General features: G+C 43.3%; 14 pseudogenes; all 14 read left to right on the forward strand.

Moving 5' to 3' along the window:
* The first annotated feature begins 202 nt into the window (after positions 1–202).
* Positions 203–467, forward strand: LOC130288018 (U2 spliceosomal RNA; annotated as a pseudogene).
* A 1,472-nt stretch (positions 468–1,939) lies between these two features.
* LOC130286644 (U2 spliceosomal RNA) lies at positions 1,940–2,203 on the forward strand (annotated as a pseudogene).
* Positions 2,204–3,660: 1,457 nt separating this feature from the next.
* LOC130288019 (U2 spliceosomal RNA) lies at positions 3,661–3,925 on the forward strand (annotated as a pseudogene).
* Positions 3,926–5,394: 1,469 nt separating this feature from the next.
* Positions 5,395–5,658, forward strand: LOC130289095 (U2 spliceosomal RNA; annotated as a pseudogene).
* A 1,463-nt stretch (positions 5,659–7,121) lies between these two features.
* On the forward strand, positions 7,122–7,385 carry LOC130287716 (U2 spliceosomal RNA; annotated as a pseudogene).
* Positions 7,386–8,836: 1,451 nt separating this feature from the next.
* On the forward strand, positions 8,837–9,100 carry LOC130286645 (U2 spliceosomal RNA; annotated as a pseudogene).
* Positions 9,101–10,563: 1,463 nt separating this feature from the next.
* LOC130287615 (U2 spliceosomal RNA) lies at positions 10,564–10,827 on the forward strand (annotated as a pseudogene).
* A 1,469-nt stretch (positions 10,828–12,296) lies between these two features.
* On the forward strand, positions 12,297–12,562 carry LOC130287740 (U2 spliceosomal RNA; annotated as a pseudogene).
* Positions 12,563–14,030: 1,468 nt separating this feature from the next.
* On the forward strand, positions 14,031–14,294 carry LOC130286646 (U2 spliceosomal RNA; annotated as a pseudogene).
* Positions 14,295–15,744: 1,450 nt separating this feature from the next.
* LOC130289370 (U2 spliceosomal RNA) lies at positions 15,745–16,008 on the forward strand (annotated as a pseudogene).
* Positions 16,009–17,477: 1,469 nt separating this feature from the next.
* On the forward strand, positions 17,478–17,741 carry LOC130288702 (U2 spliceosomal RNA; annotated as a pseudogene).
* Positions 17,742–19,201: 1,460 nt separating this feature from the next.
* LOC130286647 (U2 spliceosomal RNA) lies at positions 19,202–19,465 on the forward strand (annotated as a pseudogene).
* Positions 19,466–20,924: 1,459 nt separating this feature from the next.
* Positions 20,925–21,188, forward strand: LOC130289427 (U2 spliceosomal RNA; annotated as a pseudogene).
* A 1,467-nt stretch (positions 21,189–22,655) lies between these two features.
* LOC130288990 (U2 spliceosomal RNA) lies at positions 22,656–22,920 on the forward strand (annotated as a pseudogene).
* Positions 22,921–23,481: the final 561 nt, after the last annotated feature.

A 23,481-nucleotide genomic window follows, 5' to 3' on the forward strand; every position in this document is an offset into this window, starting at 1 on the left:
CCATCAGAGTGCAATGGTCGCCTGTCCTTTTTTTAAGTGATGATGTGGGTTTAGCCTGTGCTGTATGTATGTATGGGTGGCTGACTGCCACCCACCCAGAAAGTGTATGGGAGGCTGGTTGGCTGCCAGCCTTCCTTCCATTCCTATGAGTAATGTGAGTGCTCATGAAGGGGACATGGTTGGGTCCACCCCTTTCCCGGTTATCCCCTCTAGGCCTTTTGGCTTAGATCAAGTGTAAAAAAAGAAAGGATCTTGCGACAGATCGCATCCTGAGGCACGTTTTTTTTTTGTGTGAATACTTGCACTTGGGTGACTTGTGAGCACATACTGATACATACGTTCCCTATCTGGGGACCATAAATTAAATGGATTTTTGAGAAAGGGAGCTGATTTGGAAGCTTGCTTCTGTCGCCCTATGCATTGACCCGATGTGGCAGTATCTTCGGGTAGTGAACAGTGCACCACCCCATTCCAGTGTTAAACAAGAAAGATTCTCATTTAATCCTCCGTGGGTGAGAATTTGAGTTTGAGAATTGGAGACCAAAATGATGAGTTGCACTGACTGGTTTATGAACGTCTATTCATTTAGCGTTTTAATGACCATGTTTGCACACTGATTGGTGTAAAAAAATAAAATAAAACTAAATAATAATAATCTAGCACACCTGTGCAGGTTTGACATGACATGACAGGTAGCTGTCTTGTGGGTGGTGCTGAATCCTGTTAAATGACATGAGGGTCTCATGCCTATACACAAGGGTGTGTCATTGCTGTTGCTTGACCATGCATTGGTTTCTGTGGTCAGTGAATGATAAAAACAAAATTTACCATCCATTGATGGATGGGAAATCCGCCATGAGGCATTTGTTTTTAGAAACTGCTGCTCACAACCAATGTTGCAATGGAGTGTCTCCATCTGCTGGTGGTATTGGAAAGGCATTAGTGCTATGACAGGGTCTGAAGAAGAAGAAGAAGAAGAAGAAGAAGACGGAAAAAATATATATAAAAAGAAAAAGAGAGAGAGAGAGAGAGACTGACTTAGTGAGCGAGTGAGTGAGAGAGTGAGAGTGAGTGAGAGTGAATGAGTGAGTGAGTGATTGAGTGAGTGAGTGAGTGAGTGAGAACAAATGAGTTAAAGCAAGTGAGTGAGAGAGATCGAATGAATGAAAGTCTGAATGACAGAAAGAAAAAAGGATGAAGAAAGAAGCATGAAGAAAAAAAAATGTATATGGAGTTGCTGACATGAGTGAAATCTACAAAGCCGTTGAGGCTGATCCTCATGGGAGGATTATTGCACCAGGACCCTTAGCACTTTTAAAATGCCATTCAATGCCACGGGCTAGATGTAAACTGCAGATGACCATGTTGTGGTAGTTACCATGGATACCCAAGTGATGTGTGAGCTAACACATAGGCCCAACAGATTCCAAGAAGGCCAGAATCACCAGCGGCACCACCATCGATTGTCAGGTCACCCGGATTCAGCAAATACCAGAGTCCAAAATGATGCAGGTTTATACTGTTAATTTTCAGTTTATCGTTACAGTTGGTGTTATTCCATGTCGGAAGGGACGCAGCTACAGCCAGTGGGGTAACTAGAGACAGGCAGGCAGCTATGTGCAACAAAGGTAGGCGTGTTGTTTTCATATGCAGATCTGAAATATTGTCTTATATGCAAGAGGAGGAGTGATGGGGGTTCAGGCAAAAGCCAGGCTATGGATTGCATTGCTAAATGCTCCATCAGAGTGCAATGGTCGCCTGTCCTTTTTTTAAGTGATGATGTGGGTTTAGCCTGTGCTGTATGTATGTATGGGTGGCTGACTGCCACCCACCCAGAAAGTGTATGGGAGGCTGGTTGGCTGCCAGCCTTCCTTCCATTCCTATGAGTAATGTGAGTGCTCATGAAGGGGACATGGTTGGGTCCACCCCTTTCCCGGTTATCCCCTCTAGGCCTTTTGGCTTAGATCAAGTGTAAAAAAAGAAAGGATCTTGCGACAGATCGCATCCTGAGGCACGTTTTTTTTTGTGTGAATACTTGCACTTGGGTGACTTGTGAGCACATACTGATACATACGTTCCCTATCTGGGGACCATAAATTAAATGGATTTTTGAGAAAGGGAGCTGATTTGGAAGCTTGCTTCTGTCGCCCTATGCATTGACCCGATGTGGCAGTATCTTCGGGTAGTGAACAGTGCACCACCCCATTCCAGTGTTAAACAAGAAAGATTCTCATTTAATCCTCCGTGGGTGAGAATTTGAGTTTGAGAATTGGAGACCAAAATGATGAGTTGCACTGACTGGTTTATGAACGTCTATTCATTTAGCGTTTTAATGACCATGTTTGCACACTGATTGGTGTAAAAAAATAAAATAAAACTAAATAATAATAATCTAGCACACCTGTGCAGGTTTGACATGACATGACAGGTAGCTGTCTTGTGGGTGGTGCTGAATCCTGTTAAATGACATGAGGGTCTCATGCCTATACACAAGGGTGTGTCATTGCTGTTGCTTGACCATGCATTGGTTTCTGTGGTCAGTGAATGATAAAAACAAAATTTACCATCCATTGATGGATGGGAAATCCGCCATGAGGCATTTGTTTTTAGAAACTGCTGCTCACAACCAATGTTGCAATGGAGTGTCTCCATCTGCTGGTGGTATTGGAAAGGCATTAGTGCTATGACAGGGTCTGAAGAAGAAGAAGAAGAAGAAGACGGAAAAAAATATATATAAAAAGAAAAAGAGAGAGAGAGAGAGAGACTGACTTAGTGAGCGAGTGAGTGAGTGAGAGAGTGAGTGAGAGTGAATGAGTGAGTGAGTGATTGAGTGAGTGAGTGAGAACAAATGAGTTAAAGCAAGTGAGTGAGAGAGATCGAATGAATGAAAGTCTGAATGACAGAAAGAAAAAAGGATGAAGAAAGAAGCATGAAGAAAAAAAAATGTATATGGAGTTGCTGACATGAGTGCAATCTACAAAGCCGTTGAGGCTGATCCTCATGGGAGGATTATTGCACCAGGACCCTTAGCACTTTTAAAATGCCATTCAATGCCACGGGCTAGATGTAAACTGCAGATGACCATGTTGTGGTAGTTACCATGGATACCCAAGTGATGTGTGAGCTAACACATAGGCCCAACAGATTCCAAGAAGGCCAGAATCACCAGCGGCACCACCATCGATTGTCAGGTCACCCGGATTCAGCAAATACCAGAGTCCAAAATGATGCAGGTTTATACTGTTAATTTTCAGTTTATAGTTACAGTTGGTGTTATTCCATGTCGGAAGGGACGCAGCTACAGCCAGTGGGGTAACTAGAGACAGGCAGGCAGCTATGTGCAACAAAGGTAGGCGTGTTGTTTTCATATGCAGATCTGAAATATTGTCTTATATGCAAGAGGAGGAGTGATGGGGGTTCAGGCAAAAGCCAGGCTATGGATTGCATTGCTAAATGCTCCATCAGAGTGCAATGGTTGCCTGTCCTTTTTTTAAGTGATGATGTGGGTTTAGCCTGTGCTGTATGTATGTATGGGTGGCTGACTGCCACCCACCCAGAAAGTGTATGGGAGGCTGGTTGGCTGCCAGCCTTCCTTCCATTCCTATGAGTAATGTGAGTGCTCATGAAGGGGACATGGTTGGGTCCACCCCTTTCCCGGTTATCCCCTCTAGGCCTTTTGGCTTAGATCAAGTGTAAAAAAAGAAAGGATCTTGCGACAGATCGCATCCTGAGGCACGTTTTTTTTTTGTGTGAATACTTGCACTTGGGTGACTTGTGAGCACATACTGATACATACGTTCCCTATCTGGGGACCATAAATTAAATGGATTTTTGAGAAAGGGAGCTGATTTGGAAGCTTGCTTCTGTCGCCCTATGCATTGACCCGATGTGGCAGTATCTTCGGGTAGTGAACAGTGCACCACCCCATTCCAGTGTTAAACAAGAAAGATTCTCATTTAATCCTCCGTGGGTGAGAATTTGAGTTTGAGAATTGGAGACCAAAATGATGAGTTGCACTGACTGGTTTATGAACGTCTATTCATTTAGCGTTTTAATGACCATGTTTGCACACTGATTGGTGTAAAAAAATAAAATAAAACTAAATAATAATAATCTAGCACACCTGTGCAGGTTTGACATGACATGACAGGTAGCTGTCTTGTGGGTGGTGCTGAATCCTGTTAAATGACATGAGGGTCTCATGCCTATACACAAGGGTGTGTCATTGCTGTTGCTTGACCATGCATTGGTTTCTGTGGTCAGTGAATGATAAAAACAAAATTTACCATCCATTGATGGATGGGAAATCCGCCATGAGGCATTTGTTTTTAGAAACTGCTGCTCACAACCAATGTTGCAATGGAGTGTCTCCATCTGCTGGTGGTATTGGAAAGGCATTAGTGCTATGACAGGGTCTGAAGAAGAAGAAGAAGAAGAAGAAGAAGACGGAAAAAAATATATATAAAAAGAAAAAGAGAGAGAGAGAGAGAGACTGACTTAGTGAGCGAGTGAGTGAGAGAGTGAGAGTGAGTGAGAGTGAATGAGTGAGTGAGTGATTGAGTGAGTGAGTGAGTGAGAACAAATGAGTTAAAGCAAGTGAGTGAGAGAGATCGAATGAATGAAAGTCTGAATGACAGAAAGAAAAAAGGATGAAGAAAGAAGCATGAAGAAAAAAAAATGTATATGGAGTTGCTGACATGAGTGCAATCTACAAAGCCGTTGAGGCTGATCCTCATGGGAGGATTATTGCACCAGGACCCTTAGCACTTTTAAAATGCCATTCAATGCCACGGGCTAGATGTAAACTGCAGATGACCATGTTGTGGTAGTTACCATGGATACCCAAGTGATGTGTGAGCTAACACATAGGCCCAACAGATTCCAAGAAGGCCAGAATCACCAGCGGCACCACCATCGATTGTCAGGTCACCCGGATTCAGCAAATACCAGAGTCCAAAATGATGCAGGTTTATACTGTTAATTTTCAGTTTATCGTTACAGTTGGTGTTATTCCATGTCGGAAGGGACGCAGCTACAGCCAGTGGGGTAACTAGAGACAGGCAGGCAGCTATGTGCAACAAAGGTAGGCGTGTTGTTTTCATATGCAGATCTGAAATATTGTCTTATATGCAAGAGGAGGAGTGATGGGGGTTCAGGCAAAAGCCAGGCTATGGATTGCATTGCTAAATGCTCCATCAGAGTGCAATGGTCGCCTGTCCTTTTTTTAAGTGATGATGTGGGTTTAGTCTGTGCTGTATGTATGTATGGGTGGCTGACTGCCACCCACCCAGAAAGTGTATGGGAGGCTGGTTGGCTGCCAGCCTTCCTTCCATTCCTATGAGTAATGTGAGTGCTCATGAAGGGGACATGGTTGGGTCCACCCCTTTCTCGGTTATCCCCTCTAAGCCTTTTGGCTTAGATCAAGTGTAAAAAAAGAAAGGATCTTGCGACAGATCGCATCCTGAGGCACGTTTTTTTTGGTGTGAATACTTGCACTTGGGTGACTTGTGAGCACATACTGATACATACGTTCCCTATCTGGGGACCATAAATTAAATGGATTTTTGAGAAAGGGAGCTGATTTGGAAGCTTGCTTCTGTCGCCCTATGCATTGACCCGATGTGGCAGTATCTTCGGGTAGTGAACAGTGCACCACCCCATTCCAGTGTTAAACAAGAAAGATTCTCATTTAATCCTCCGTGGGTTAGAATTTGAGTTTGAGAATTGGAGACCAAAATGATGAGTTGCACTGACTGGTTTATGAACGTCTATTCATTTAGCGTTTTAATGACCATGTTTGCACACTGATTGGTGTAAAAAAATAAAATAAAACTAAATAATAATAATCTAGCACACCTGTGCAGGTTTGACATGACATGACAGGTAGCTGTCTTGTGGGTGGTGCTGAATCCTGTTAAATGACATGAGGGTCTCATGCCTATACACAAGGGTGTGTCATTGCTGTTGCTTGACCATGCATTGGTTTCTGTGGTCAGTGAATGATAAAAACAAAATTTACCATCCATTGATGGATGGGAAATCCGCCATGAGGCATTTGTTTTTAGAAACTGCTGCTCACAACCAATGTTGCAATGGAGTGTCTCCATCTGCTGGTGGTATTGGAAAGGCATTAGTGCTATGACAGGGTCTGAAGAAGAAGAAGAAGAAGAAGACGGAAAAAAATATATATAAAAAGAAAAAGAGAGAGAGAGAGAGAGACTGACTTAGTGAGCGAGTGAGTGAGAGAGTGAGAGTGAGTGAGAGTGAATGAGTGAGTGAGTGATTGAGTGAGTGAGTGAGTGAGAACAAATGAGTTAAAGCAAGTGAGTGAGAGAGATCGAATGAATGAAAGTCTGAATGACAGAAAGAAAAAAGGATGAAGAAAGAAGCATGAAGAAAAAAAAATGTATATGGAGTTGCTGACATGAGTGCAATCTACAAAGCCGTTGAGGCTGATCCTCATGGGAGGATTATTGCACCAGGACCCTTAGCACTTTTAAAATGCCATTCAATGCCACGGGCTAGATGTAAACTGCAGATGACCATGTTGTGGTAGTTACCATGGATACCCAAGTGATGTGTGAGCTAACACATAGGCCCAACAGATTCCAAGAAGGCCAGAATCACCAGCGGCACCACCATCGATTGTCAGGTCACCCGGATTCAGCAAATACCAGAGTCCAAAATGATGCAGGTTTATACTGTTAATTTTCTGTTTATCGTTACAGTTGGTGTTATTCCATGTCGGAAGGGACGCAGCTACAGCCAGTGGGGTAACTAGAGACAGGCAGGCAGCTATGTGCAACAAAGGTAGGCGTGTTGTTTTCATATGCAGATCTGAAATATTGTCTTATATGCAAGAGGAGGAGTGATGGGGGTTCAGGCAAAAGCCAGGCTATGGATTGCATTGCTAAATGCTCCATCAGAGTGCAATGGTCGCCTGTCCTTTTTTTAAGTGATGATGTGGGTTTAGCCTGTGCTGTATGTATGTATGGGTGGCTGACTGCCACCCACCCAGAAAGTGTATGGGAGGCTGGTTGGCTGCCAGCCTTCCTTCCATTCCTATGAGTAATGTGAGTGCTCATGAAGGGGACATGGTTGGGTCCACCCCTTTCCCGGTTATCCCCTCTAGGCCTTTTGGCTTAGATCAAGTGTAAAAAAAGAAAGGATCTTGCGACAGATCGCATCCTGAGGCACGTTTTTTTGGGTGTGAATACTTGCACTTGGGTGACTTGTGAGCACATACTGATACATACGTTCCCTATCTGGGGACCATAAATTAAATGGATTTTTGAGAAAGGGAGCTGATTTGGAAGCTTGCTTCTGTCGCCCTATGCATTGACCCGATGTGGCAGTATCTTCGGGTAGTGAACAGTGCACCACCCCATTCCAGTGTTAAACAAGAAAGATTCTCATTTAATCCTCCGTGGGTGAGAATTTGAGTTTGAGAATTGGAGACCAAAATGATGAGTTGCACTGACTGGTTTATGAACGTCTATTCATTTAGCGTTTTAATGACCATGTTTGCACACTGATTGGTGTAAAAAAATAAAATAAAACTAAATAATAATAATCTAGCACACCTGTGCAGGTTTGACATGACATGACAGGTAGCTGTCTTGTGGGTGGTGCTGAATCCTGTTAAATGACATGAGGGTCTCATGCCTATACACAAGGGTGTGTCATTGCTGTTGCTTGACCATGCATTGGTTTCTGTGGTCAGTGAATGATAAAAACAAAATTTACCATCCATTGATGGATGGGAAATCCGCCATGAGGCATTTGTTTTTAGAAACTGCTGCTCACAACCAATGTTGCAATGGAGTGTCTCCATCTGCTGGTGGTATTGGAAAGGCATTAGTGCTATGACAGGGTCTGAAGAAGAAGAAGAAGACGGAAAAAAATATATATAAAAAGAAAAAGAGAGAGAGAGAGAGACTGACTTAGTGAGCGAGTGAGTGAGAGAGTGAGAGTGAGTGAGAGTGAATGAGTGAGTGAGTGATTGAGTGAGTGAGTGAGAACAAATGAGTTAAAGCAAGTGAGTGAGAGAGATCGAATGAATGAAAGTCTGAATGACAGAAAGAAAAAAGGATGAAGAAAGAAGCATGAAGAAAAAAAAATGTATATGGAGTTGCTGACATGAGTGCAATCTACAAAGCCGTTGAGGCTGATCCTCATGGGAGGATTATTGCACCAGGACCCTTAGCACTTTTAAAATGCCATTCAATGCCACGGGCTAGATGTAAACTGCAGATGACCATGTTGTGGTAGTTACCATGGATACCCAAGTGATGTGTGAGCTAACACATAGGCCCAACAGATTCCAAGAAGGCCAGAATCACCAGCGGCACCACCATCGATTGTCAGGTCACCCGGATTCAGCAAATACCAGAGTCCAAAATGATGCAGGTTTATACTGTTAATTTTCAGTTTATCGTTACAGTTGGTGTTATTCCATGTCGGAAGGGACGCAGCTACAGCCAGTGGGGTAACTAGAGACAGGCAGGCAGCTATGTGCAACAAAGGTAGGCGTGTTGTTTTCATATGCAGATCTGAAATATTGTCTTATATGCAAGAGGAGGAGTGATGGGGGTTCAGGCAAAAGCCAGGCTATGGATTGCATTGCTAAATGCTCCATCAGAGTGCAATGGTCGCCTGTCCTTTTTTTAAGTGATGATGTGGGTTTAGCCTGTGCTGTATGTATGTATGGGTGGCTGACTGCCACCCACCCAGAAAGTGTATGGGAGGCTGGTTGGCTGCCAGCCTTCCTTCCATTCCTATGAGTAATGTGAGTGCTCATGAAGGGGACATGGTTGGGTCCACCCCTTTCCCGGTTATCCCCTCTAGGCCTTTTGGCTTAGATCAAGTGTAAAAAAAGAAAGGATCTTGCGACAGATCGCATCCTGAGGCACGTTTTTTTTTGTGTGAATACTTGCACTTGGGTGACTTGTGAGCACATACTGATACATACGTTCCCTATCTGGGGACCATAAATTAAATGGATTTTTGAGAAAGGGAGCTGATTTGGAAGCTTGCTTCTGTCGCCCTATGCATTGACCCGATGTGGCAGTATCTTCGGGTAGTGAACAGTGCACCACCCCATTCCAGTGTTAAACAAGAAAGATTCTCATTTAATCCTCCGTGGGTGAGAATTTGAGTTTGAGAATTGGAGACCAAAATGATGAGTTGCACTGACTGGTTTATGAACGTCTATTCATTTAGCGTTTTAATGACCATGTTTGCACACTGATTGGTGTAAAAAAATAAAATAAAACTAAATAATAATAATCTAGCACACCTGTGCAGGTTTGACATGACATGACAGGTAGCTGTCTTGTGGGTGGTGCTGAATCCTGTTAAATGACATGAGGGTCTCATGCCTATACACAAGGGTGTGTCATTGCTGTTGCTTGACCATGCATTGGTTTCTGTGGTCAGTGAATGATAAAAACAAAATTTACCATCCATTGATGGATGGGAAATCCGCCATGAGGCATTTGTTTTTAGAAACTGCTGCTCACAACCAATGTTGCAATGGAGTGTCTCCATCTGCTGGTGGTATTGGAAAGGCATTAGTGCTATGACAGGGTCTGAAGAAGAAGAAGAAGAAGAAGAAGAAGACGGAAAAAAATATATATAAAAAGAAAAAGAGAGAGAGAGAGAGACTGACTTAGTGAGCGAGTGAGTGAGAGAGTGAGAGTGAGTGAGAGTGAATGAGTGAGTGAGTGATTGAGTGAGTGAGTGAGAACAAATGAGTTAAAGCAAGTGAGTGAGAGAGATCGAATGAATGAAAGTCTGAATGACAGAAAGAAAAAAGGATGAAGAAAGAAGCATGAAGAAAAAAAAATGTATATGGAGTTGCTGACATGAGTGCAATCTACAAAGCCGTTGAGGCTGATCCTCATGGGAGGATTATTGCACCAGGACCCTTAGCACTTTTAAAATGCCATTCAATGCCACGGGCTAGATGTAAACTGCAGATGACCATGTTGTGGTAGTTACCATGGATACCCAAGTGATGTGTGAGCTAACACATAGGCCCAACAGATTCCAAGAAGGCCAGAATCACCAGCGGCACCACCATCGATTGTCAGGTCACCCGGATTCAGCAAATACCAGAGTCCAAAATGATGCAGGTTTATACTGTTAATTTTCAGTTTATCGTTACAGTTGGTGTTATTCCATGTCGGAAGGGACGCAGCTACAGCCAGTGGGGTAACTAGAGACAGGCAGGCAGCTATGTGCAACAAAGGTAGGCGTGTTGTTTTCATATGCAGATCTGAAATATTGTCTTATATGCAAGAGGAGGAGTGATGGGGGTTCAGGCAAAAGCCAGGCTATGGATTGCATTGCTAAATGCTCCATCAGAGTGCAATGGTCGCCTGTCCTTTTTTTAAGTGATGATGTGGGTTTAGCCTGTGCTGTATGTATGTATGGGTGGCTGACTGCCACCCACCCAGAAAGTGTATGGGAGGCTGGTTGGCTGCCAGCCTTCCTTCCATTCCTATGAGTAATGTGAGTGCTCATGAAGGGGACATGGTTGGGTCCACCCCTTTCCCGGTTATCCCCTCTAGGCCTTTTGGCTTAGATCAAGTGTAAAAAAAGAAAGGATCTTGCGACAGATCACATCCTGAGGCACGTTTTTTTTTGTGTGAATACTTGCACTTGGGTGACTTGTGAGCACATACTGATACATACGTTCCCTATCTGGGGACCATAAATTAAATGGATTTTTGAGAAAGGGAGCTGATTTGGAAGCTTGCTTCTGTCGCCCTATGCATTGACCCGATGTGGCAGTATCTTCGGGTAGTGAACAGTGCACCACCCCATTCCAGTGTTAAACAAGAAAGATTCTCATTTAATCCTCCGTGGGTGAGAATTTGAGTTTGAGAATTGGAGACCAAAATGATGAATTGCACTGACTGGTTTATGAACGTCTATTCATTTAGCGTTTTAATGACCATGTTTGCACACTGATTGGTGTAAAAAAATAAAATAAAACTAAATAATAATAATCTAGCACACCTGTGCAGGTTTGACATGACATGACAGGTAGCTGTCTTGTGGGTGGTGCTGAATCCTGTTAAATGACATGAGGGTCTCATGCCTATACACAAGGGTGTGTCATTGCTGTTGCTTGACCATGCATTGGTTTCTGTGGTCAGTGAATGATAAAAACAAAATTTACCATCCATTGATGGATGGGAAATCCGCCATGAGGCATTTGTTTTTAGAAACTGCTGCTCACAACCAATGTTGCAATGGAGTGTCTCCATCTGCTGGTGGTATTGGAAAGGCATTAGTGCTATGACAGGGTCTGAAGAAGAAGAAGAAGAAGAAGAAGAAGACGGAAAAAAATATATATAAAAAGAAAAAGAGAGAGAGAGAGAGAGACTGACTTAGTGAGCGAGTGAGTGAGAGAGTGAGAGTGAGTGAGAGTGAATGAGTGAGTGAGTGATTGAGTGAGTGAGTGAGTGAGAACAAATGAGTTAAAGCAAGTGAGTGAGAGAGATCGAATGAATGAAAGTCTGAATGACAGAAAGAAAAAAGGATGAAGAAAGAAGCATGAAGAAAAAAAAAAGTATATGGAGTTGCTGACATGAGTGCAATCTACAAAGCCGTTGAGGCTGATCCTCATGGGAGGATTATTGCACCAGGACCCTTAGCACTTTTAAAATGCCATTCAATGCCACGGGCTAGATGTAAACTGCAGATGACCATGTTGTGGTAGTTACCATGGATACCCAAGTGATGTGTGAGCTAACACATAGGCCCAACAGATTCCAAGAAGGCCAGAATCACCAGCGGCACCACCATCGATTGTCAGGTCACCCGGATTCAGCAAATACCAGAGTCCAAAATGATGCAGGTTTATACTGTTAATTTTCAGTTTATCGTTACAGTTGGTGTTATTCCATGTCGGAAGGGACGCAGCTACAGCCAGTGGGGTAACTAGAGACAGGCAGGCAGCTATGTGCAACAAAGGTAGGCGTGTTGTTTTCATATGCAGATCTGAAATATTGTCTTATATGCAAGAGGAGGAGTGATGGGGGTTCAGGCAAAAGCCAGGCTATGGATTGCATTGCTAAATGCTCCATCAGAGTGCAATGGTCGCCTGTCCTTTTTTTAAGTGATGATGTGGGTTTAGCCTGTGCTGTATGTATGTATGGGTGGCTGACTGCCACCCACCCAGAAAGTGTATGGGAGGCTGGTTGGCTGCCAGCCTTCCTTCCATTCCTATGAGTAATGTGAGTGCTCATGAAGGGGACATGGTTGGGTCCACCCCTTTCCCGGTTATCCCCTCTAGGCCTTTTGGCTTAGATCAAGTGTAAAAAAAGAAAGGATCTTGCGACAGATCGCATCCTGAGGCACGTTTTTTTTTTTGTGTGAATACTTGCACTTGGGTGACTTGTGAGCACATACTGATACATATGTTCCCTATCTGGGGACCATAAATTAAATGGATTTTTGAGAAAGGGAGCTGATTTGGAAGCTTGCTTCTGTCGCCCTATGCATTGACCCGATGTGGCAGTATCTTCGGGTAGTGAACAGTGCACCACCCCATTCCAGTGTTAAACAAGAAAGATTCTCATTTAATCCTCCGTGGGTGAGAATTTGAGTTTGAGAATTGGAGACCAAAATGATGAGTTGCACTGACTGGTTTATGAACGTCTATTCATTTAGCGTTTTAATGACCATGTTTGCACACTGATTGGTGTAAAAAAATAAAATAAAACTAAATAATAATAATCTAGCACACCTGTGCAGGTTTGACATGACATGACAGGTAGCTGTCTTGTGGGTGGTGCTGAATCCTGTTAAATGACATGAGGGTCTCATGCCTATACACAAGGGTGTGTCATTGCTGTTGCTTGACCATGCATTGGTTTCTGTGGTCAGTGAATGATAAAAACTAAATTTACCATCCATTGATGGATGGGAAATCCGCCATGAGGCATTTGTTTTTAGAAACTGCTGCTCACAACCAATGTTGCAATGGAGTGTCTCCATCTGCTGGTGGTATTGGAAAGGCATTAGTGCTATGACAGGGTCTGAAGAAGAAGAAGAAGAAGAAGACGGAAAAAAATATATATAAAAAGAAAAAGAGAGAGAGAGAGAGAGACTGACTTAGTGAGCGAGTGAGTGAGAGAGTGAGAGTGAGTGAGAGTGAATGAGTGAGTGAGTGATTGAGTGAGTGAGTGAGTGAGTGAGAACAAATGAGTTAAAGCAAGTGAGTGAGAGAGATCGAATGAATGAAAGTCTGAATGACAGAAAGAAAAAAGGATGAAGAAAGAAGCATGAAGAAAAAAAAAATGTATATGGAGTTGCTGACATGAGTGCAATCTACAAAGCCGTTGAGGCTGATCCTCATGGGAGGATTATTGCACCAGGACCCTTAGCACTTTTAAAATGCCATTCAATGCCACGGGCTAGATGTAAACTGCAGATGACCATGTTGTGGTAGTTACCATGGATACCCATGTGATGTGTGAGCTAACACATAGGCCCAACAGATTCCAAGAAGGCCAGAATCACCAGCGGCACCACCATCGATTGTCAGGTCACCCGGATTCAGCAAATACCAGAGTCCAAAATGATGCAGGTTTATACTGTTAATTTTCAGTTTATCGTTACAGTTGGTGTTATTCCATGTCGGAAGGGACGCAGCTACAGCCAGTGGGGTAACTAGAGACAGGCAGGCAGCTATGTGCAACAAAGGTAGGCGTGTTGTTTTCATATGCAGATCTGAAATATTGTCTTATATGCAAGAGGAGGAGTGATGGGGGTTCAGGCAAAAGCCAGGCTATGGATTGCATTGCTAAATGCTCCATCAGAGTGCAATGGTCGCCTGTCCTTTTTTTAAGTGATGATGTAGGTTTAGCCTGTGCTGTATGTATGTATGGGTGGCTGACTGCCACCCACCCAGAAAGTGTATGGGAGGCTGGTTGGCTGCCAGCCTTCCTTCCATTCCTATGAGTAATGTGAGTGCTCATGAAGGGGACATGGTTGGGTCCACCCCTTTCCCGGTTATCCCCTCTAGGCCTTTTGGCTTAGATCAAGTGTAAAAAAAGAAAGGATCTTGCGACAGATCGCATCCTGAGGCACGTTTTTTTTTGTGTGAATACTTGCACTTGGGTGACTTGTGAGCACATACTGATACATACGTTCCCTATCTGGGGACCATAAATTAAATGGATTTTTGAGAAAGGGAGCTGATTTGGAAGCTTGCTTCTGTCGCCCTATGCATTGACCCGATGTGGCAGTATCTTCGGGTAGTGAACAGTGCACCACCCCATTCCAGTGTTAAACAAGAAAGATTCTCATTTAATCCTCCGTGGGTGAGAATTTGAGTTTGAGAATTGGAGACCAAAATGATGAGTTGCACTGACTGGTTTATGAACGTCTATTCATTTAGCGTTTTAATGACCATGTTTGCACACTGATTGGTGTAAAAAAATAAAATAAAACTAAATAATAATAATCTAGCACACCTGTGCAGGTTTGACATGACATGACAGGTAGCTGTCTTGTGGGTGGTGCTGAATCCTGTTAAATGACATGAGGGTCTCATGCCTATACACAAGGGTGTGTCATTGCTGTTGCTTGACCATGCATTGGTTTCTGTGGTCAGTGAATGATAAAAACTAAATTTACCATCCATTGATGGATGGGAAATCCGCCATGAGGCATTTGTTTTTAGAAACTGCTGCTCACAACCAATGTTGCAATGGAGTGTCTCCATCTGCTGGTGGTATTGGAAAGGCATTAGTGCTATGACAGGGTCTGAAGAAGAAGAAGAAGACGGAAAAAAATATATATAAAAAGAAAAAGAGAGAGAGAGAGAGAGACTGACTTAGTGAGCGAGTGAGTGAGAGAGTGAGAGTGAGTGAGAGTGAATGAGTGAGTGAGTGAGTGAGTGAGAACAAATGAGTTAAAGCAAGTGAGTGAGAGAGATCGAATGAATGAAAGTCTGAATGACAGAAAGAAAAAAGGATGAAGAAAGAAGCATGAAGAAAAAAAAAATGTATATGGAGTTGCTGACATGAGTGCAATCTACAAAGCCGTTGAGGCTGATCCTCATGGGAGGATTATTGCACCAGGACCCTTAGCACTTTTAAAATGCCATTCAATGCCACGGGCTAGATGTAAACTGCAGATGACCATGTTGTGGTAGTTACCATGGATACCCAAGTGATGTGTGAGCTAACACATAGGCCCAACAGATTCCAAGAAGGCCAGAATCACCAGCGGCACCACCATCGATTGTCAGGTCACCCGGATTCAGCAAATACCAGAGTCCAAAATGATGCAGGTTTATACTGTTAATTTTCAGTTTATCGTTACAGTTGGTGTTATTCCATGTCGGAAGGGACGCAGCTACAGCCAGTGGGGTAACTAGAGACAGGCAGGCAGCTATGTGCAACAAAGGTAGGCGTGTTGTTTTCATATGCAGATCTGAAATATTGTCTTATATGCAAGAGGAGGAGTGATGGGGGTTCAGGCAAAAGCCAGGCTATGGATTGCATTGCTAAATGCTCCATCAGAGTGCAATGGTCGCCTGTCCTTTTTTTAAGTGATGATGTGGGTTTAGCCTGTGCTGTATGTATGTATGGGTGGCTGACTGCCACCCACCCAGAAAGTGTATGGGAGGCTGGTTGGCTGCCAGCCTTCCTTCCTTCCATTCCTATGAGTAATGTGAGTGCTCATGAAGGGGACATGGTTGGGTCCACCCCTTTCCCGGTTATCCCCTCTAGGCCTTTTGGCTTAGATCAAGTGTAAAAAAAGAAAGGATCTTGCGACAGATCGCATCCTGAGGCACGTTTTTTTTTGTGTGAATACTTGCACTTGGGTGACTTGTGAGCACATACTGATACATACGTTCCCTATCTGGGGACCATAAATTAAATGGATTTTTGAGAAAGGGAGCTGATTTGGAAGCTTGCTTCTGTCGCCCTATGCATTGACCCGATGTGGCAGTATCTTCGGGTAGTGAACAGTGTACCACCCCATTCCAGTGTTAAACAAGAAAGATTCTCATTTAATCCTCCGTGGGTGAGAATTTGAGTTTGAGAATTGGAGACCAAAATGATGAGTTGCACTGACTGGTTTATGAACGTCTATTCATTTAGCGTTTTAATGACCATGTTTGCACACTGATTGGTGTAAAAAAATAAAATAAAACTAAATAATAATAATCTAGCACACCTGTGCAGGTTTGACATGACATGACAGGTAGCTGTCTTGTGGGTGGTGCTGAATCCTGTTAAATGACATGAGGGTCTCATGCCTATACACAAGGGTGTGTCATTGCTGTTGCTTGACCATGCATTGGTTTCTGTGGTCAGTGAATGATAAAAACAAAATTTACCATCCATTGATGGATGGGAAATCCGCCATGAGGCATTTGTTTTTAGAAACTGCTGCTCACAACCAATGTTGCAATGGAGTGTCTCCATCTGCTGGTGGTATTGGAAAGGCATTAGTGCTATGACAGGGTCTGAAGAAGAAGAAGAAGAAGAAGAAGAAGACGGAAAAAAATATATATAAAAAGAAAAAGAGAGAGAGAGAGAGAGACTGACTTAGTGAGCGAGTGAGTGAGAGAGTGAGAGTGAGTGAGAGTGAATGAGTGAGTGAGTGATTGAGTGAGTGAGTGAGTGAGAACAAATGAGTTAAAGCAAGTGAGTGAGAGAGATCGAATGAATGAAAGTCTGAATGACAGAAAGAAAAAAGGATGAAGAAAGAAGCATGAAGAAAAAAAAATGTATATGGAGTTGCTGACATGAGTGCAATCTACAAAGCCGTTGAGGCTGATCCTCATGGGAGGATTATTGCACCAGGACCCTTAGCACTTTTAAAATGCCATTCAATGCCACGGGCTAGATGTAAACTGCAGATGACCATGTTGTGGTAGTTACCATGGATACCCAAGTGATGTGTGAGCTAACACATAGGCCCAACAGATTCCAAGAAGGCCAGAATCACCAGCGGCACCACCATCGATTGTCAGGTCACCCGGATTCAGCAAATACCAGAGTCCAAAATGATGCAGGTTTATACTGTTAATTTTCAGTTTATCGTTACAGTTGGTGTTATTCCATGTTGGAAGGGACGCAGCTACAGCCAGTGGGGTAACTAGAGACAGGCAGGCAGCTATGTGCAACAAAGGTAGGCGTGTTGTTTTCATATGCAGATCTGAAATATTGTCTTATATGCAAGAGGAGGAGTGATGGGGGTTCAGGCAAAAGCCAGGCTATGGATTGCATTGCTAAATGCTCCATCAGAGTGCAATGGTCGCCTGTCCTTTTTTTAAGTGATGATGTGGGTTTAGCCTGTGCTGTATGTATGTATGGGTGGCTGACTGCCACCCACCCAGAAAGTGTATGGGAGGCTGGTTGGCTGCCAGCCTTCCTTCCATTCCTATGAGTAATGTGAGTGCTCATGAAGGGGACATGGTTGGGTCCACCCCTTTCCCGGTTATCCCCTCTAGGCCTTTTGGCTTAGATCAAGTGTTAAAAAAGAAAGGATCTTGCGACAGATCGCATCCTGAGGCACGTTTTTTTTTGTGTGAATACTTGCACTTGGGTGACTTGTGAGCACATACTGATACATACGTTCCCTATCTGGGGACCATAAATTAAATGGATTTTTGAGAAAGGGAGCTGATTTGGAAGCTTGCTTCTGTCGCCCTATGCATTGACCCGATGTGGCAGTATCTTCGGGTAGTGAACAGTGCACCACCCCATTCCAGTGTTAAACAAGAAAGATTCTCATTTAATCCTCCGTGGGTGAGAATTTGAGTTTGAGAATTGGAGACCAAAATGATGAGTTGCACTGACTGGTTTATGAGCGTCTATTCATTTAGCGTTTTAATGACCATGTTTGCACACTGATTGGTGTAAAAAAATAAAATAAAACTAAATAATAATAATCTAGCACACCTGTGCAGGTTTGACATGACATGACAGGTAGCTGTCTTGTGGGTGGTGCTGAATCCTGTTAAATGACATGAGGGTCTCATGCCTATACACAAGGGTGTGTCATTGCTGTTGCTTGACCATGCATTGGTTTCTGTGGTCAGTGAATGATAAAAACAAAATTTACCATCCATTGATGGATGGGAAATCCGCCATGAGGCATTTGTTTTTAGAAACTGCTGCTCACAACCAATGTTGCAATGGAGTGTCTCCATCTGCTGGTGGTATTGGAAAGGCATTAGTGCTATGACAGGGTCTGAAGAAGAAGAAGAAGAAGACGGAAAAAAATATATATAAAAAGAAAAAGAGAGAGAGAGAGAGAGACTGACTTAGTGAGCGAGTGAGTGAGAGAGTGAGAGTGAGTGAGAGTGAATGAGTGAGTGAGTGATTGAGTGAGTGAGTGAGTGAGAACAAATGAGTTAAAGCAAGTGAGTGAGAGAGATCGAATGAATGAAAGTCTGAATGACAGAAAGAAAAAAGGATGAAGAAAGAAGCATGAAGAAAAAAAAATGTATATGGAGTTGCTGACATGAGTGCAATCTACAAAGCCGTTGAGGCTGATCCTCATGGGAGGATTATTGCACCAGGACCCTTAGCACTTTTAAAATGCCATTCAATGCCACGGGCTAGATGTAAACTGCAGATGACCATGTTGTGGTAGTTACCATGGATACCCAAGTGATGTGTGAGCTAACACATAGGCCCAACAGATTCCAAGAAGGCCAGAATCACCAGCGGCACCACCATCGATTGTCAGGTCACCCGGATTCTGCAAATACCAGAGTCCAAAATGATGCAGGTTTATACTGTTAATTTTCAGTTTATCGTTACAGTTGGTGTTATTCCATGTCGGAAGGGACGCAGCTACAGCCAGTGGGGTAACTAGAGACAGGCAGGCAGCTATGTGCAACAAAGGTAGGCGTGTTGTTTTCATATGCAGATCTGAAATATTGTCTTATATGCAAGAGGAGGAGTGATGGGGGTTCAGGCAAAAGCCAGGCTATGGATTGCATTGCTAAATGCTCCATCAGAGTGCAATGGTCGCCTGTCCTTTTTTTAAGTGATGATGTGGGTTTAGCCTGTGCTGTATGTATGTATGGGTGGCTGACTGCCACCCACCCAGAAAGTGTATGGGAGGCTGGTTGGCTGCCAGCCTTCCTTCCATTCCTATGAGTAATGTGAGTGCTCATGAAGGGGACATGGTTGGGTCCACCCCTTTCCCGGTTATCCCCTCTAGGCCTTTTGGCTTAGATCAAGTGTAAAAAAAGAAAGGATCTTGCGACAGATCGCATCCTGAGGCACGTTTTTTTTTGTGTGAATACTTGCACTTGGGTGACTTGTGAGCACATACTGATACATACGTTCCCTATCTGGGGACCATAAATTAAATGGATTTTTGAGAAAGGGAGCTGATTTGGAAGCTTGCTTCTGTCGCCCTATGCATTGACCCGATGTGGCAGTATCTTCGGGTAGTGAACAGTGCACCACCCCATTCCAGTGTTAAACAAGAAAGATTCTCATTTAATCCTCCGTGGGTGAGAATTTGAGTTTGAGAATTGGAGACCAAAATGATGAGTTGCACTGACTGGTTTATGAACGTCTATTCATTTAGCGTTTTAATGACCATGTTTGCACACTGATTGGTGTAAAAAAATAAAATAAAACTAAATAATAATAATCTAGCACACCTGTGCAGGTTTGACATGACATGACAGGTAGCTGTCTTGTGGGTGGTGCTGAATCCTGTTAAATGACATGAGGGTCTCATGCCTATACACAAGGGTGTGTCATTGCTGTTGCTTGACCATGCATTGGTTTCTGTGGTCAGTGAATGATAAAAACAAAATTTACCATCCATTGATGCATGGGAAATCCGCCATGAGGCATTTGTTTTTAGAAACTGCTGCTCACAACCAATGTTGCAATGGAGTGTCTCCATCTGCTGGTGGTATTGGAAAGGCATTAGTGCTATGACAGGGTCTGAAGAAGAAGAAGAAGACGGAAAAAAATATATATAAAAAGAAAAAGAGAGAGAGAGAGAGAGAGACTGACTTAGTGAGCGAGTGAGTGAGAGAGTGAGAGTGAGTGAGAGTGAATGAGTGAGTGAGTGATTGAGTGAGTGAGTGAGTGAGAACAAATGAGTTAAAGCAAGTGAGTGAGAGAGATCGAATGAATGAAAGTCTGAATGACAGAAAGAAAAAAGGATGAAGAAAGAAGCATGAAGAAAAAAAAATGTATATGGAGTTGCTGACATGAGTGCAATCTACAAAGCCGTTGAGGCTGATCCTCATGGGAGGATTATTGCACCAGGACCCTTAGCACTTTTAAAATGCCATTCAATGCCACGGGCTAGATGTAAACTGCAGATGACCATGTTGTGGTAGTTACCATGGATACCCAAGTGATGTGTGAGCTAACACATAGGCCCAACAGATTCCAAGAAGGCCAGAATCACCAGCGGCACCACCATCGATTGTCAGGTCACCCGGATTCAGCAAATACCAGAGTCCAAAATGATGCAGGTTTATACTGTTAATTTTCAGTTTATCGTTACAGTTGGTGTTATTCTATGTCGGAAGGGACGCAGCTACAGCCAGTGGGGTAACTAGAGACAGGCAGGCAGCTATGTGCAACAAAGGTAGGCGTGTTGTTTTCATATGCAGATCTGAAATATTGTCTTATATGCAAGAGGAGGAGTGATGGGGGTTCAGGCAAAAGCCAGGCTATGGATTGCATTGCTAAATGCTCCATCAGAGTGCAATGGTCGCCTGTCCTATTTTTAAGTGATGATGTGGGTTTAGCCTGTGCTGTATGTATGTATGGGTGGCTGACAGCCACCCACCCAGAAAGTGTATGGTAGGCTGGTTGGCTGCCAGCCTTCCTTCCATTCCTATGAGTAATGTGAGTGCTCATGAAGGGGACATGGTTGGGTCCACCCCTTTCCCGGTTATCCCCTCTAGGCCTTTTGGCTTAGATCAAGTGTAAAAAAAGAAAGGATCTTGCGACAGATCGCATCCTGAGGCACGTTTTTTTTTGTGTGAATACTTGCACTTGGGTGACTTGTGAGCACATACTGATACATACGTTCCCTATCTGGGGACCATAAATTAAATGGATTTTCGAGAAAAGGAGCTGATTTGGAAGCTTGCTTCTGTCGCCCTATGCATTGACCCGATGTGGCAGTATCTTCGGGTAGTGAACAGTGCACCACCCCATTCCAGTGTTAAACAAGAAAGATTCTCATTTAATCCTCTGTGGGTGAGAATTTGAGTTTGAGAATTGGAGACCAAAATGATGAGTTGCACTGACTGGTTTATGAACGTCTATTCATTTAGCGTTTTAATGACCATGTTTGCACACTGATTGGTGTAAAAAAATAAAATAAAACTAAATAATAATAATCTAGCACACCTGTGCAGGTTTGACATGACATGACAGGTAGCTGTCTTGTGGGTGGTGCTGAATCCTGTTAAATGACATGAGGGTCTCATGCCTATACACAAGGGTGTGTCATTGCTGTTGCTTGACCATGCATTGGTTTCTGTGGTCAGTGAATGATAAAAACAAAATTTACCATCCATTGATGGATGGGAAATCCGCCATGAGGCATTTGTTTTTAGAAACTGCTGCTCACAACCAATGTTGCAATGGAGTGTCTCCATCTGCTGGTGGTATTGGAAAGGCATTAGTGCTATGACAGGGTCTGAAGAAGAAGAAGAAGAAGAAGACGGAAAAAAATATATATAAAAAGAAAAAGAGAGAGAGAGAGAGAGACTGACTTAGTGAGCGAGTGAGTGAGAGAGTGAGAGTGAGTGAGAGTGAATGAGTGAGTGAGTGATTGAGTGAGTGAGTGAGTGAGTGAGAACAAATGAGTTAAAGCAAGTGAGTGAGAGAGATCGAATGAATGAAAGTCTGAATGACAGAAAGAAAAAAGGATGAAGAAAGAAGCATGAAGAAAAAAAAATGTATATGGAGTTGCTGACATGAGTGCAATCTACAAAGCCGTTGAGGCTGATCCTCATGGGAGGATTATTGCACCAGGACCCTTAGCACTTTTAAAATGCCATTCAATGCCACGGGCTAGATGTAAACTGCAGATGACCATGTTGTGGTAGTTACCATGGATACCCAAGTGATGTGTGAGCTAACACATAGGCCCAACAGATTCCAAGAAGGCCAGAATCACCAGCGGCACCACCATCGATTGTCAGGTCACCCGGATTCAGCAAATACCAGAGTCCAAAATGATGCAGGTTTATACTGTTAATTTTCAGTTTATCGTTACAGTTGGTGTTATTCCATGTCGGAAGGGACGCAGCTACAGCCAGTGGGGTAACTAGAGACAGGCAGGCAGCTATGTGCAACAAAGGTAGGCGTGTTTTTTTCATATGCAGATCTGAAATATTGTCTTATATGCAAGAGGAGGAGTGATGGGGGTTCAGGCAAAAGCCAGGCTATGGATTGCATTGCTAAATGCTCCATCAGAGTGCAATGGTCGCCTGTCCTTTTTTTAAGTGATGATGTGGGTTTAGCCTGTGCTGTATGTATGTATGGGTGGCTGACTGCCACCCACCCAGAAAGTGTATGGGAGGCTGGTTGGCTGCCAGCCTTCCTTCCATTCCTATGAGTAATGTGAGTGCTCATGAAGGGGACATGGTTGGGTCCACCCCTTTCCCGGTTATCCCCTCTAGGCCTTTTGGCTTAGATCAAGTGTAAAAAAAGAAAGGATCTTGCGACAGATCGCATCCTGAGGCATGTTTTTTTTTTGTGTGAATACTTGCACTTGGGTGACTTGTGAGCACATACTGATACATACGTTCCCTATCTGGGGACCATAAATTAAATGGATTTTTGAGAAAAGGAGCTGATTTGGAAGCTTGCTTCTGTCGCCCTATGCATTGACCCGATGTGGCAGTATCTTCGGGTAGTGAACAGTGCACCACCCCATTCCAGTGTTAAACAAGAAAGATTCTCATTTAATCCTCCGTGGGTGAGAATTTGAGTTTGAGAATTGGAGACCAAAATGATGAGTTGCACTGACTGGTTTATGAACGTCTATTCATTTAGCGTTTTAATGACCATGTTTGCACACTGATTGGTGTAAAAAAATAAAATAAAACTAAATAATAATAATCTAGCACACCTGTGCAGGTTTGACATGACATGACAGGTAGCTGTCTTGTGGGTGGTGCTGAATCCTGTTAAATGACATGAGGGTCTCATGCCTATACACAAGGGTGTGTCATTGCTGTTGCTTGACCATGCATTGGTTTCTGTGGTCAGTGAATGATAAAAAAAAAATTTACCATCCATTGATGGATGGGAAATCCGCCATGAGGCATTTGTTTTTAGAAACTGCTGCTCACAACCAATGTTGCAATGGAGTGTCTCCATCTGCTGGTGGTATTGGAAAGGCATTAGTGCTATGACAGGGTCTGAAGAAGAAGAAGAAGAAGACGGAAAAAAATATATATAAAAAGAAAAAGAGAGAGAGAGAGAGACTGAC

This window comes from Hyla sarda, chromosome 8, assembly GCF_029499605.1.
Source record: "Hyla sarda isolate aHylSar1 chromosome 8, aHylSar1.hap1, whole genome shotgun sequence".
Lineage (NCBI taxonomy): Eukaryota > Metazoa > Chordata > Amphibia > Anura > Hylidae > Hyla > Hyla sarda.